Source organism: Eptesicus fuscus, chromosome 6 (genome assembly GCF_027574615.1).
Source record: "Eptesicus fuscus isolate TK198812 chromosome 6, DD_ASM_mEF_20220401, whole genome shotgun sequence".
NCBI lineage: Eukaryota > Metazoa > Chordata > Mammalia > Chiroptera > Vespertilionidae > Eptesicus > Eptesicus fuscus.
The window spans coordinates 5,797,349-5,812,707 of record NC_072478.1 but is presented as its reverse complement, the minus strand read 5'-3'; the positions used below and the strand labels follow the sequence as shown (position 1 = coordinate 5,812,707).

At 46.2% G+C, this 15,359-nt stretch overlaps 1 protein-coding gene across 1 annotated transcript in view; it reads left to right on the top strand.

Annotated features, from left to right (window-relative positions):
• The window catches only part of MAML1 (mastermind like transcriptional coactivator 1), a 65,924-nt gene that overhangs the window by 37,336 nt on the left and 13,229 nt on the right, over positions 1 to 15,359 (top strand). The window lies entirely within an intron of this gene.

Below are 15,359 nucleotides of genomic sequence, written 5' to 3'. Positions count from 1 at the left end.
GGAGGCCCTGCAGTCATCATCACTGAAGGAATAGACATGAGATGGGGCAGCTTACAAGGAGTGGCCTTGGAGGCAGGAGCAGGTCCAGAGAGCAGTTGAGTGAACCTTGAATGGAGAAGACACTGTTTAGAGAAGAGAGGAGTGGTCGATTGAGCTCAGTGCCTCAGAAAGGTCAAGTAAATATAGTTTGATACTTGTCCCTTGTATTTAAGAATCAGGAGGTCACCTTGGTGAGTATGACAAAGTAGAGACCCGTTTTTTGATGAAATTCTGAAGGGGAAGAAGAGGATTAGCTGAACAGTAAGAATGTTTTCAGAGGTGCTTCACAGGCCCCCAGGGAGTGGCTCTGCTCCCTCCCCACTTCTCTTTTAGATGAGGAACCAGACTTCTCAAGATGTTTAGTAATTTGCCTGTGAGCACACAACAGTTAAGCAACCAAACTCAGATTCAAACCTTGTCTAGCTGTGCTCTTAACTCTGCTAAATGCTGTCTATAGTCGAAGGGAGGCTAAAAGATGGGAGATACTAAGCATTTATTAGTGCTGAGGGGACGAAAGAACTAGTAAAGAGGGGGATGAATGGAAAATAGAGGAAGAGGCGGTAATTGAATGAACAAGGACTTTGAAAAGGCTGGAGGCGGGTTGGGTAGAGAACATAGGTGAAGGGCTTGGCTTTGGAAGAGAAGGACATCACTCATATGCATAGTCCCTTCAGTGAGAATTTCCCTCTCAATGGGAAGATCATGGTTTTAGGCTTTCAGTAGACTTTCATGATACATCCTTTTTCATATTTATGTATGAACTACAGGCCTGATGCACGAAATTCATGCAAGAGTAGGCCTTCCTTCCCCTGGCTGCTGGCACGGGCTTCCCTCTGGCACCTGGGACCTGGGCTTCCCTCCAGCCACCAGCAGGCACCCGGGGCCCAGGCTTCCCTGGCAGCCCCGGCTTCATCTGGATGGTCGTCCGGAAGGATGTCCAATCTAATTAGCATATTACACTTTTATTATTATAGATGCCTGGCTGGATTCATAGAATAAGAGGATTTCAGAGAGAATTAGGCTGAGCTGCTGTTCTTTAAGTGAGCTCAAGTTTTACTTCTAAATAACCCTTCTTTGACCCTCTTTGGCTACCAACCAGTCTTCCCCTCACTTTTTTTTTTTTTTTTTTTTTTTAAGGATAAGAAGAGGCAGGTGTTTATTCTTAGATTAAGGTCCAAACTACAAATGTCTATAGAGTACACTACTTTTTTTTTTTTAAATATATTTTATTGATTTTTCACAGAGAGGAAGGGAGAGGGAGAGAGAGCCAGAAACATCAGATGAGAGAGAAACATTGATCAGCTGCCTCCTGCACACCCCCCACTGGGGACGCGCCCGCAACCAAGGCACACGCCCCTGACCGGAATCGAACCTGGGACCCCTCAGTCCACAGGCCGACGCTCCATCCACTGAGCCAAACCGGTTTTGGCCAGAGTACACTACTTTTGAGGCAACCCAGCACATGGGCTCTTGTTTCCCATGGAGGAAGCCAGGGCCAAGTAATAGTTCAACCCCCTCAGGCCCATCCTTCTACTTTTTTTCTCCTTTTATAGAGAAGTTAACAAAAACATTTGTGTTTTAAGTGCACAAACCCTGTACAAAGTACTTGGAATTGGGGAAATGAAAAGTATAAGATGATTTCTGCCTCAAGGAACATACAGTCGAGTTCATAGCCTCTTTCCCCCTTAGCCTCCTCTCCCTCTCTGTCATTCCTTCAACAAGCATTTATCCTTGGGTACTGACTATGTATCTGGAAGTTTTTATTTCTCTTGCCTTTTTCTACCCCTAATTTCTCTATCTCAGATTCTTTACATTTCTGCTCCCATTTCTCTAAAAAAAAAGGGGGGAGGGGAGCAACAAAGAGAAACTTGGGGGATTAGAAAGAAGAAAGAGACTTTAAGGGAAAATGTTTTCACATGTCTTCAGACTCCAAACTGTACTCAAGTTTGCCTGGGATAGATATATCTATATATATATAAAAAGGCAGCTACCTGCCCTAACCGGTTTGGCTCAGTGGATAGAGCGTCGGCCTGCGGACTGAAGGGTCCCAGGTTTGATTCCGGTCAAAGGCATGTACCTTGGTTGCGGGCACATCCCCAGTAGGGGGTGTGTGGGAGGCAGCTGATCGATGTTTCTCTCTCATCGATGTTTCTAACTCTCTGTCCCTCTCCCTTCCTCTCTGTAAAAAAATCAATAAAATATATTTTTTAAAAAAAAGGCAGCTACCATAATGGCCATAACGACCTAACAACTGGTCACTGTGACACCCACTGTGGCCAGCAAACTGGCCCAGTCAGGGGGTGGAGCCAGTGGCCAACCTTGCGGCCCCTCCCCCCTGTCGGCCTGCCCCTGATCAGACTCTCCCACCCGATCAAGAGCTGAGCCTGCCGGCCAAACGCCCCCTCCCTTCCCCCCTGGCCAGCCGAGCCCCCATCAGCCCACCCCACCACTATAGGCCCGTGGCTCCTTCCCCCAGCTGGCCCGGCCCTGATCGGGGGTTCTGATGGGGCCCTGATCCAGGCGAGCCAGCCGGCCAATCTCCCGCCATCTCCTCCTCCTGACAGGCCCAACCCCGATCCACCCAGATTGGGGCTGGGCTGGCCAGACCCCACCCCTGCATGAATTCGTGCACTGGGACTCTAGTGTGTGTATATTAATCTATACTCCCCGTAGATGTCTAGGGCTCCCTCAAGGAGTCAAAGTTTCAGAGACCAAGGAATCCAAGGCACCACTCTCTTATCCAAAGGAGCCCACTCCCAGATCATTTCTCCTCATGGTCAGTTTTCTCTTTGTGATTAGTACTTGGCTTCTGTTGAACATTATAATCTAGTAGAGGCCTCTAGTAGTAGGGTCTCTGGCAGCTGCCAGCTGCTGGTCAGGTACTCCCTCCCTTTCCCTGGCTGCCTGCCGGGGCCTCCCTCCCTTCCTCCGGCTGGCCCCACCCCCTGGTCGAACTCCCGGACAAACTCCCAGTTGAAGGGATTTTTTTGCATACTACGCTTTTATTATATAGGATTACAAAAGCCAAACATTCAGAGAGTGCCAACTAGTAGAAGTGACCAGCAGATCCAGGTAGCATTGATATTTGCACATTTTCTATAGGCAGCACATTTCAAATCCCTCTCTGTGTAGCATACAGAGTCCCCTCTCCTCTGGCATCCCTGCAATATCAACACTTTGCTTCCCAGCTACATTGCCTAGAGTCTTTTTTTCTGCAAAAAAAGGGAGCAAGCAGGCCAAGGCTGGTGTGGCTCAGCTGGTTGAGTGTCATCCTGTGTACTGAAAGATCACCAGTTTGATTCCCAGTCAGGGCACATGCTCAGGTTGTAGGTTCAGTCCCCCAGTCAGGGTGCTGGTTGGGGTGCTAAGGGAGGCAACCAATTAATCTCTATCTCTATCTCTGTCTCTATCTCTATCTCTATCTCTGTCTCTGTCTCTGTCTCTCTCTCTCTTTCTCTTTCCCTTTGAGGAAAAAAAGAAAGGGAGCCAACAGGAACCACAGGGTACCTTTAACTACCTGGCACCAGGCACCAGTTCCCCAGGCACCTATACCTGGTTTGTAGAGTCTGTAGATAGGTCTCCTCTACATGGGACCACTTTCAGCATAACAAACCAGAAAGAAACTGATTAGAGAAGACTGGAGGGCTGTGGGGAAGAGGACAGGTTCAATTTATGGCCCCAGTCCTTCCTGAGGAAGGTTCACTCTTTACTCTGCTGAAATCTGCCTGTAGGAGGCCAGGTCACCCCAGGTTTGGCCTGTCACCCACTTTTTGTTGTTGTTAACCTCACCAGAGGATTCCCCCCCCCTCCCCATTGCATTTTAGAGAGAGTGGAAAGGGAGAGATTGAGGAGGAGGGGGGGAGGGGGAGAGAGAGAGAGAGAGAGAGAGAGAGAGAGAGAGAGAGAGAGCTTGGTTGCCTCCCACACATGCCCCAACCGGGGCTGGGGATCAAACCTGCAACCGAGGTATGTGCCCTTGACCAGGAATCAAACCTGCAACCCTTTGGTGTGCAGGCCAGCACTCTAACTACTTGGCCACAGCAGCCAGGGCCTCACTCACTTATGATTAGTTTTACTGAAATACAATTTTCATACCATACAGTTCACCTATTTATTTATTTATTTATTTAATCCTTAACCTGAAGGGATACATATACATATACATATACAAATACATATACATATACACATATATATCCATATTTATTTTAAGGATATGTTTTTCATTGATTTTAGGGGGGCAGGGGGGCGGGGGGGCGGGGAGAGAGACAGACAAAAACAAAAACATCCATTGGTTGCCTCCTGAACAGGGATCCAACCCACAAGCGTTAGGTTAGGGAATGACACTCTAAATCACTGAGCTACCAGGCCAGAACTACAATTCACCCATTTAAAGCATACAATTTAAAGGTTTTTAGTTTATTCACAGTTGGATGACCATCGGCACAATCAATTTTAAAACGTTTTAATCACCCCAGAAAGAAACCCTACATCGCTTAGCTTCACCTCTCAATAATCCGCCTTCCTAGCCCTAGACAACCACTTCTCTACTTCGTGTTTATATTTCCCTTTTAAATCTAAACTTGGAAAAGAGTAATTCAATACTGTAGTATGCACTCAATTGAGTATACTTCTCATTCAAGTTTTTACTCCAGTCAACCTTCTAGAACTGCTCTGGGCAACATCAGTGACCTTTTAGTTACCAGACCCAAAGGATATGTTCAGCCTTTTTCCTTCTGAACCTTTCTGATGCATTTAACCCATCACTTTACCTTGTGCTGTTTTCTTTATGGGCTCTTCACCCACCCCTTGGATGGGTTCTCACCCTTCCTGAGCGAAGGAATCTGATCATGGTCTCAACCTCATGTGTTGCTATTGACTGCCTCTCCACTGAACTTCTAGTCACTGCCTCTTGGATGGTCTCTCTCTGGTCCAGTCCTCTCTTCAGGGCTAAACTGAACTGATCCCTTACCCTGCCAAACTGCTTTTTCTGTGTTCTCTATCTTACCCATGTATCCAAACTTGATAGAAACTTCTTTCTCCCTTACCCCCAATATAAAATCCGTCTCCACTACCTGCTGAATTTTCTTCCACCCTACCTCCGAAATCATCTTTTTCCAGTACTCACAGCAGGACTCATCTCTTTTACAAACTATTTCTGCATTTTACTGGTTGGTCATGCTGGCTGAGCTTCCTTCCCTAAAATCCATTAGCCACACAATCACTGTAATGAGCTTATGAAAATGCAAATCTGACCTCATCTGCTAATATCCTATTAAAATGGCATGCAGCACATCACCTACAAGTATATATCTTTTAAAAATCTGAATCTGATCAAGTTTACTAGAAATACAGAGGATAAAAGAACTCATAGCCCTGGCCAATGTGGCTTGGTTGAGCATCGTCCTGTGCACCAAGAGGTCACCAGTTTGATTCTGGTCCGGGCACATGCCCAGGTTGTGGGCTCCATCCCTAGTAGGGGGCGTGCAGGAGGCAGCTGATCGTTGGTTCTCTCTCATCAATGTTCTCTCTCTCCCTCTCCTTTCCTCTCTCTCAAATCAATTTAAAAAAAATAAACTCATGAAGGACACTATGGGGGCATAAGCCAGCTATGGAAGTGGGAAATTCTACAGGACAAGTGACTGTCTTGGACAAATAAATAGCAAAGGAAAGAAATGGAGAGAGAACTGATACATATTAAAAGAGTCTTAAGAACATGCCAACTAAATACAGTGTGCTGGATCCTGACTTGAATAACCCAACTGTAACAACAATTTGATTTTTAATAAACATTCACATTCAGTAAGAGTGTCATGGTTATTTTTTAAAGTGTTTTTATATTTTAGTAATACAGGCTGAAGTATTTAAGAAGAAATGGTGTGATTTAGCCCAGTGGTAGCGTATGAATGAAACAAGAACAATGATGGAATATAGGATAATAATAAATAATTTTTAAAATTTAAATTGTAAAATACACATAAAGTTTACTGTTTTAACCATTTTGAAGTTTATAGGTTAGTGTCATTAAGTACAATCACATTGTTGTGCAGCTGTCACCACCATCCATCTCCAGAACTCTTTTCATCTCAGAACTAACACTCTGTGCTCATTAAATACTATCCATTCCTTCCTTCCCCCAGCCCCTAGGAACCACCCATTCTATTTTCTGTCTCTATGAATTAGACTACTCTAGGTTTCTAATATAATTGGACTTATACAGTATTTGTCCTTTTGTGACTGGCTTATTTCACTTAACATATTGTCCTCATACATGTTGTAACATATGTCCGAATTTCCTTGCTTTTTAAGGCAAGTAATATTCCATTGTATGTATATACCACATTTTATGTATCCATTTACCTACTGATGGACTCTAGGGATACTTTTACCTTTTAACTATTGTGAATAATGCTGCTATGAATATGGGTGTAAAAATACAGGGGTGGGCGCCTGGCTGGTGTGGCTCCGTGGTTGAGTGTCTACCTATGAACTAGGAGGTCACGATTCAATTCTTGGTCAGGGCACATGCTCGGGTTGCAGGCTCCATCCCTAGTAGGGGGCGTGCAGGAGGCAGCTGATCAATGAGTCTCTCTCATCATTGATGTTTCTATCTCTCCCTCTCCCTTCCTCTCTGAAATCAATAAAAATGTATTTTTTTAAATAAAATAAATTGGGTGATGAGCATATGAGGGTTCGGTATATTGTTCTCTCTAGTTTTGTGTATTTTTTGAAATTTTCCATTAAATCACAGCCCATTCCCACTTAATGTGTCCCCTTCTCCAGGAATTCTAACCTACCCTCCCTTCTTTTGCTTCCATTAATATTCTGGCCTGCCTTCGTAGCTTCTTCATCACATCCCAGCTGGTGGGAGCAGAACTGTCTTATTTATCTTTTTATCCCCTGTGCCTAGTGCCCTGCCTAGTATAGTAAAAACCTAGTGCATAGCTGACTTTACCATTATTTTGTGCACAGTGTCTGGCACATAGTACAATCTCAGTGAGTGAGTACTGCATGAACCACCAGGGCAACTCCCTTTATAGGGCAGTCATTGATACTAGCTGGATGAGGTTATAAACCTTTAAACCTGAGTGGAACTTTAGATCATCTTACTCAGGATCTTCATTATGCAGGTCAAGAAAGCAAGGAGTCTTGGGCCACAGCCATTTATTGATAACCTACTTTGTTTTCATGTTTATCATCAACTTTTTGAGCCTCACATGGCTTCCCAAATAGGTTGTTTTTTGTTTTGTTTTGTTTTGTTTTTGTAGAAAAGAGAATATACAAACTGTCTGCAAAATGCAAGAAGCAATCTATTTAGCAATTTTGTTTCTCGGTATAAAATGTAAATTTGTCCTTCCTGCTTTATAATCATACTAGAGGCCCGGTGCATGAAATTCGTGCATGGGGGCGGGGGGTGTTCCTCAGCCCAACCTGCACCCTCTCCAATCTGGGACCCCTCAAAGGATGTCCTACTGCCGGTTTACAGGAATCGGGCCTAAACCAGCACTCGGACATCCCTCTCACAATCCGGGACTGCTGGCTCCAGCCGCTCACCTGCCTGCCGGCCTGCCTAATTGCCCCTAACCACTCTGCCTGTTGGCCTGCTCGCCCCCAACTGCCCCCCCCACTGCCTGATCACCTCCAACTGTCCCCCACTGACAGCCTGCTCACCCCCAACTGGCCCCCCTGCTGGTCTGCTTACCCCCAATGGCCCCTGCCGTCCCATCCTGGCCTGATCACCCTCCCCCCCCCCCCCCCCCCCCCCCGGCGACCCAAGGTCCCAGCCCCTCCTTTTTTTTTTTTTTTTTCCAGTGCCTCCTTGAGCGGAGGCTAGGGCCGGCTGGAAGCAAGTATCTAGGATTTATTTATCTTCTATAATTGAAACTTGGTAGCCTTGAGCGGAGGCCAGGGCCGGCCAGGGTGGGAAGCTTGACTTCCTCCATCGCCTGGGGCAACCCAAGCCTCCTTCTCAGCTCTAGCTCTAGCTCTGTGGCCACCGCCATTTTTGTTGGGATTTATTTATCTTCTATAATTGAAACTTTGTAGCCTTGAGTGGAGGCCAGGGCGGGCGGGAAGCTTGGCTTCCTCCATTGCCGGGGCAACCCAAGCCTCCTGCTTGCTCCAGCTCCATGGCTGGCTGCCATCTTGGTTGGGTTAATTTGCATACCCACTCCTGATTGGCTGGTGGGTGTGGTTTGTGGGTGTAGCAGAGTGATGGTTAATTTGCATGTTTCTCTTTTATTAGTGTAGACTAGAGTCCAGGTGCACAAAATTCGTGCATGAGGGGGGTCCCCTCAGCCCAGCCTGCACCCTCTCCAATCCGGGATCCCTCAGGGGATGTCTGACTGCCGGGGATCGGGCCTAAACCGGCAGTCAGACATCCGTCTCACAATCCGGGACCGCTGGCTCCTAACTGCTCACCTGCCTGCCTGCCTGGTCGCCCCCAACTGCCCCCCCTGCCGGTCTGGTCGCCCCATACAGCTTGATGTTCAGTCATTTGGTCGTCCTTCACTAACCTCTCTGCCAGCCTTGTCGCCCCACGCAGCCTGTGTTCATTCATCTGTCTGGTTGTTTCAGTCATGACGGCCCCTGGTTTTTTATATTAGGACTAGTAGCCCATTTGCAGGAAGAATCCTGCAAGTGGCCGCTGCGGCTGCGTGCACTGCCGCTGCTGTTGCAGCTGCCACGCCTGCACCCACGCTCCGCTGCTGCCTTCCCCGCTCCGCCCCACTCTGCCCCGTTCCGCCCCACCCCGCTCCGCCCCACCCGGGCTTTCCCTCTGGCAGCCACCTTGGTTTCTGCTTTTCCTCCCTCTTCCTTCTAAGTTGTCTTCAGTCTTCACTCCTGCCTCCCTCAGCGTATGCAAATTAACCTCCATCTTTGTTGGGTAATTTGCATACTCACCCTGATTGGCTGGTGGGCGTGGCTTGGACGTAGCAAAGGTGCGGTCAATTTGCATATTACTGTTTTATTAGGTAGGATAGGAAGAGATTACATTGTGTAAAACATATGGCCAAGCTTTTTATTTTATTTATTTATTTATTTTTAAATCTTTATTGTTCAGATTATTACAGTTCCTCTTTTTTCCCCCCATAGCTCCCCTCCACCTGGTTCCCACCCCACCCCATGCCCTTACCCCCCCCTCGTCCTCACCCATAGGTGTATGCCAAGCTTTTTATTTTAAAAATGCGAGTTACATGCTCCAGTGACACCAGCTGTGGTCTTCCCACTTGATAAGGTGCTGTAACTATGTAAAATACAGCCACTGGGGGACACTGGGGGAAGAGTAACAGGAGACCGCTCTGTAATCTCTTTGCAACTTCCTATGAATCTATAATTCTTTTTTTTCCTTACCTAAGGATATGTTCCATTTATTTTAGAAAGAGGAAGGGAGAGAGAGAGAAACGTCAACTGGTTGCCTCCTGGACATGCCAGACTGGAGATGCAACCCACAACCTAGGTATGTGCCCTGACATGGAATTGAACCTGCAACCTTTATTTATTTTATTTATTTTTTATTTTTTAGTTTGGCGCACAGGACGACACAAACAACTGAGCTACCTGGCCAGGGCATGAATCTATAATTCTTTAAAAACAAAAAGTTTAAAAAGGTGATAGTAAAATGTCTAGGTACCAAACTAAAGTTTTCTGGAAAAGGCAGTTCTCAGTATACACTGTTTTGGTGTATCCTTATAGGCGATTCATTGGCAAGGACTAGTGCTTGCAGATCTCTTTAGTGCTCCCTATGCTCCTAAATCATTGAGGTACCAAACTAGTACGATAAATAATGTCTTTAAAATGGGACTCTTAGTAGCAGATTATAGATAGTTCTGTGATAATTTTCCTTTTTCTTTAAATAGTTTACAAAGGAATGTTTGTGGCACTGGTGTAGGGGGTTTCCTCATAACACAGCCTGTTTTTCTGGTAAGGACACCTTGATGGAGCTCTTTGTGCTTGATCTAGGGGAGGTGCTTTTTGTCTGACAGTTTGAAGCTCTGACTCACTCCCTGCTGCTCCCAGAATCCTCTTTTAGCTTCCCAGGTGAAAGTGGGATTAAATGGAGCCTCACCTCAGTCTGACCAGGGGAGGGAGGGCTGTGGGCATCAGCAGCAGATCCTCCTCAGTCCTCAGGAAATCTCATGGAGTCTCTGACATCCATCAGCTATAAAACAAGAGCAGTAGCACCCAGTCTTAGGGTGCCTCTGAAGGTGGACTGAGTTTCTGAAACACATTGGGGAACAGTAAATACAGGTGCAAAGTGCTCAGCGAGGCACACTGGGAAGTCATGACTTGTCCCAAATTCGTGTCTTATTAAAGTTGCTACTTGACTTGGATTTTCAGGATTTTTCCTCAAATCATTGAAACCTTGAATGTTACATAAAAATAGACTCACTTTACCTAAAGGGGATCTTTTCCTACACAGGGTTCCTGGGGATCCTGAGTGTATGTGCAGTGTGCTAGAAGAACTCCGGAGCAAAGGAAAAGGCAGCATGGTATTAGGTTGAAATTGCCAATGGTTAACCTTTGTTACCTTAAAAAGATATGATTTTCTCTATTTTGGCCTATATTTTGAGGAGTTCCAATGAGCCGCACCACTGATGTGGTTGGAGAGTTGGTGGGGCGTTACACTAGTGCCAGAGCCAGAAGGACAGCAGAGCTAAGCTCAGAACCATAAGACCTGAGGGCAGCAAGGTGCCATGGAAGTGCTTTAGGCAAAAGAGTGAGTGGATCAGATTTGCCCTTCAGCATGAACTGTGACCATAGTGTGGAACACAGATGAAGGTAGGGGTTGTGACAAGATAGCTTTAGACAAGGTTAGAGTAATTCCAGTCAGTGAAAGAGGCAACCAGTCCAGGAGGCAACCAGTCAGTGAAAGGTTAGAGTAATTCCAGTCAGTGAAAGGAGAGAAGCATGTGGATTCAAGAAATGCTAAGGAGGTGGACTCAGTAGGAGTGGGATACTGACAGTCAGGGACTGGAGGAGGAGGGGCAAGAGTGGCTCCCTGGTTTCCAGTTTGCTTTACTGGGTCGATAGTCATGACATTCTCCGAGGCAGGAACAGAGGAAAGGCAAATAGGACTAGGGAGTCACTGTTTCAGGTTTGTACAGATTTAGTCTTGGGTATCTGTGTACCCCCTAGTAGAGCAAACCAGGTAGGTAGTTGGACAGACAGGAGTCTGGAACTCTTAAACGTGGTTAGGTGAGAGAGAGCACATTCGTTCACAAATATTTATGGAGTGCTAGGCACTGTTCTAGGTACTGGGGTCTCTGCTTTTCATTCTAATTGGGGGGAGCTATGCCCATTCAAATGAGTGCCTTCTGTGGGGGAATTAACAAGAAAATAAGATAGAGAGTGACTGTGGGGAAGGAGTAGGTATTCAGAGAATGACTGAAGAGAGGAGCTACCCTGAGAAGATAAAGGGAAAAAGTATTCTGGCCCTGGCTGGTGTTGTTCAGTGGTTAGAGCATAGGCCCACACACTGAAGGGTCTCGGGTTTGCTTCCCAGTCAAGGGTTCATACCTGGATTGCTGGTTTGATTCCCAGCCCTGGTCAGGGTGTGTTCGGGAGTCAAAGATGTGTCTCACATGTTTCCCTGTTTTCTCTTCATCTTCCCCTCCCTTCCCCTCCCCTCCCCTCCCTCCTCCCTTTCACATTCTAAAACAATCAGTGGGAAAAATATCCTCAGTTGAGGATAAACAAGCAAACAAACATCAATTCTGAGCAAAGAAAAGAGCAAGTGCAAAGGCCCTGAGGCAGAATGAGCAGGGCTTTTGAGGAACTGAAAGAAGGCCTGTGTGACTCAAACAGGATGCACAGTAAGGAGGGCCCCTGAAAAGAGGCCAGAGGGGAGGCAGGGCTGGTAGACCAGCACTTGGTCCCTGGGAAGCTGGGTTTATTCTGATTGTGATGTTCCGTCATAGGAATCTGAAGACTTGGAATGGATGAGATCACTGGTAGTGTATGCATAGTGAAAAGAGAAGAGGTCGCTGATATTTATTTGAAGGGGAGACCTACACCCACCTAAATGAGTCTGAGAAGAAACAACCATAAATGTAGAAGAGAAAGAAAGATAATGTAAAGAAATATGAGGAAAGAGCTTTAAAGATGGAAGAAATTATTAAGTGGCAGATGATGAACAGAAAGGGAGAGGGAAAGACTAAAAATGTAGGCTGTGTGTGTGGGTTTTTTTTAAATATATTTTTATTGATTTCAGAGAGGAAGGGGAGAGAGAGAAACATCAATGATGAGAGAGAATCATTGATTGGCTGCCTCCTGCATGCCCCCTGCTGGGGATCGAGCCCACAACCGGGGCAAATGCCCTTGACCAGATTCGAACCTGGGACCTTTTCAGTCCACAGGCTGATGCTCTATCCATTGAGCCAAACCGGACAGGGCTGTAGGCTTTGTTTAACAGCATGAAGATCAATCCTGGCCTTGGAGAAAGCATCCTCCTAAACCCTCCCTTTCTTTACCCACACATCCAACATCCAGTCAGTTCCCAGAGGATAGAGGAAGGAGGAGGGAAAGTGAATGCCCAATGAAAACGGGCAGGGACCACCGGTGGCTGCCCCTGGGGGCTGACAGCGTGTAAGGAGCATTGATGAGAGAGCCACCCTTGTCTTAACCAGCTGCCTCTGGTTGTTAACTCGGAGTGAAAGAGTGTAGGTGTTTTCATTTGGGGGAATTTGACTACAGAGCACACTGGAATTTCAGTGGTGGATGGTGGGAGAGAGAGGAAGTAGAGGGACTGTTACGTAAGCCTAGGAGGTCAAGCAGGGTGTCAGGATGTTGATTTAATGTCCACAACGTGTGGCAACTCCAGCTTGACTGGGAGCAGCGTTGATATGTGGGGGCCCCTCTTTCAGAATAGAAGATGGTGGGTGGCACAGGCTAGGGTGGGAGTCAAGCCTTCAGGGTTCATTGCTGCAAGACTGACTGGGTGAGCATGTGGGGGCTCCAGTTTACTGTCAGGCATGCAGCATTCTTCAGCAAAACCCCTTGTGAAGGAAACAAGCACCAGATCGTTTTATCCCAGAACTGGATCCTCCTGGAGCCCTGTGCAGGGGAGTGGCCTCCCCCCTGAGACCACTTGATAGTTAAGACAGGAACCTCTGAGCTGAGCACCCAGAAATACCACATTATGCTGAAGCATGTGCATTTGTACATGGCAGCCAGTCTTGTGTACTTACAAGTGAGTACTGTGTCCGTTCTTATGTAATCTGTTCAGGCCATTTTCCCATCTCTTTTATGAATTCCTGGAGACTAGGCTCTCTACAGTGCCCTGCACATACCAGGCACTCCTGCATATGCACAAGGCTTAAAAATCTGCCAGGTCACCACGTTTCACACTCCCACCCCGCCTACATCATTGCAGTTAAATTCTGAGAGGGGTTGAGAAAATGGCCTGGTGCTTCCTTTGGGTAAATGCAATTCGTATTGCAAAATTAAGTTGTTACTTTGGAACTTGTCTGCATCAGTTTGCATGTGGATATTGAAAAAAGGAGTGGTAGCTTTTATAATTGTTAGGGCAAAGAAGGATTCTGTTTCTAATCTGGGGCAACCAGCTGACTCATCAAATGCCTTGACCTTTTAGGTTTCCATCTTCCTCCTTAGGAAAATGGAAAACTGAGCAGTTTTACAGACAGCCCAAACATGACATTGAGGAACAAATGATTTTTCATAAAGAAAACTAGCCCTAGCTGGTTTGGCTCAGTGGATAAGAGCATCAGCCTTCGGACTGAAGGGTCCCGGGTTGAATTCTGGTCAAGGGCACATGCCTGGTTGTGGGCTTGATCCCCAGTAGGCGACGATGTGTAGGAAGCAGCCAGTCAATGATTCTATCTCATCATTGATTTTCTATCTATCTCTCCCTCTCCCTTCCTCACTGAAATCAATAAAAATATATTTTAAAAACAGAAAACAATGGAAAGACTAAAAATTCAAGAAAAATTAACAACCCATTTTGATTTCCTTCTGACAGATTAAATGAGTATAAATTTACCATCCCTAAAGGAAACTTGTCAAACAATGGATTTTATAAAGGCTCCATTTTAGGAGTATGGCTTCTTTCCCCCCTCTCACCACTAGGTGGCAGCAGGAAGCAGAGGAACCTACAAAAAAAGTAAAGTGAAAAGAAAGTAAACAGAGGGGTTGGCTGCATGCTTGAGATTTGGTCCTAGAATCATGTTTTGCTTATACTGACTCTCCCCTACAGTTTCATTTATCAAACAATCCTAAATTTTTTCAGAGCTAATTTGGGTCCCTAGATATTGATTTAAAGAAATACTCAGCCGGGATTTTGGAGCACTGTACAATTGGCTTTAACAGTTAAGAAATAAGGAAAATCTTGAAGTGGGGGAAAGGAATGAGAGCATTAGAATGGGGACTCCGAGATTTAGGAAATTGCTCTTCTTTTTTTCTTACTCGTTGTGCATTAGTACCTAGTGAGTAGTTTGCTGCTAAGAGCTGGTGTCCACGGAGTTGCCTTGGATAGGAACCCCAGGTCAGGATACTCCTGCACTCTCTCCTAGGGCAATGTGGTAGGTCATTATGGCCCTTCTGTGCAGCTGGGAAACAACAGCACATCCTACTGTCTGACTCCTCTGAAATCTGTTTAAAGATAATAGTGAAAATTGTTATTTAGAAATTTGTAAATAGCTCAGTATAGATACTTAGGGTCAGTGGGAAGGAGCCATGGAATTAGGTAGGGTGGGGGGTGAAGGACAAAAATGTAACAGGAGTAAACATAGCAAAGGAGCAGCGTGTGTTTAGAGCTAAGTTTAGGCACCTCTGTTAGTGGAGGAATCCTGTCCTGACAGCTGAAATGGGACCGGGGAAATAGTAGGAAGTCACTTACTACCTCTCTCCTCCTCATCCTACTCCCTGAAATTCCTGCCCCTGCATTGTCAGAGTGCTTACTGCTCTCCTGCTTGCATAAGCCATTCATCCTAGTTTGTAGCCAGGTCCCTGCATGTCCTGTATCCTAGAAGACTGGGAGCCCATGAGGAGGGGGGACCACCCTATTTGTCTTGGTAGTCCGTAGCACTTGTTCCTGGCACAAGGCAGACTCTTTATAAATGAGCAGTTGAACGAATTTAGTTGAGGATATGGGGAAGCAAGAAAATCAGTGCAGACAGACCCGTCTGTGATCAGATGGTCTTGTAAGAAGTAGGGTTTGTGAAGGCTGGTGACTGGGTGCAGGGGATTAGAAGATGCTCGTGGTTGGCAGGGAGGAGAGTGGGACAAAAGCGGGAGAAAAGGAGTGGGGCTGAGCAAGGCTCTAGAAGGGCTGGGAAGGGCATTAGCACTGGCCCGTGCAA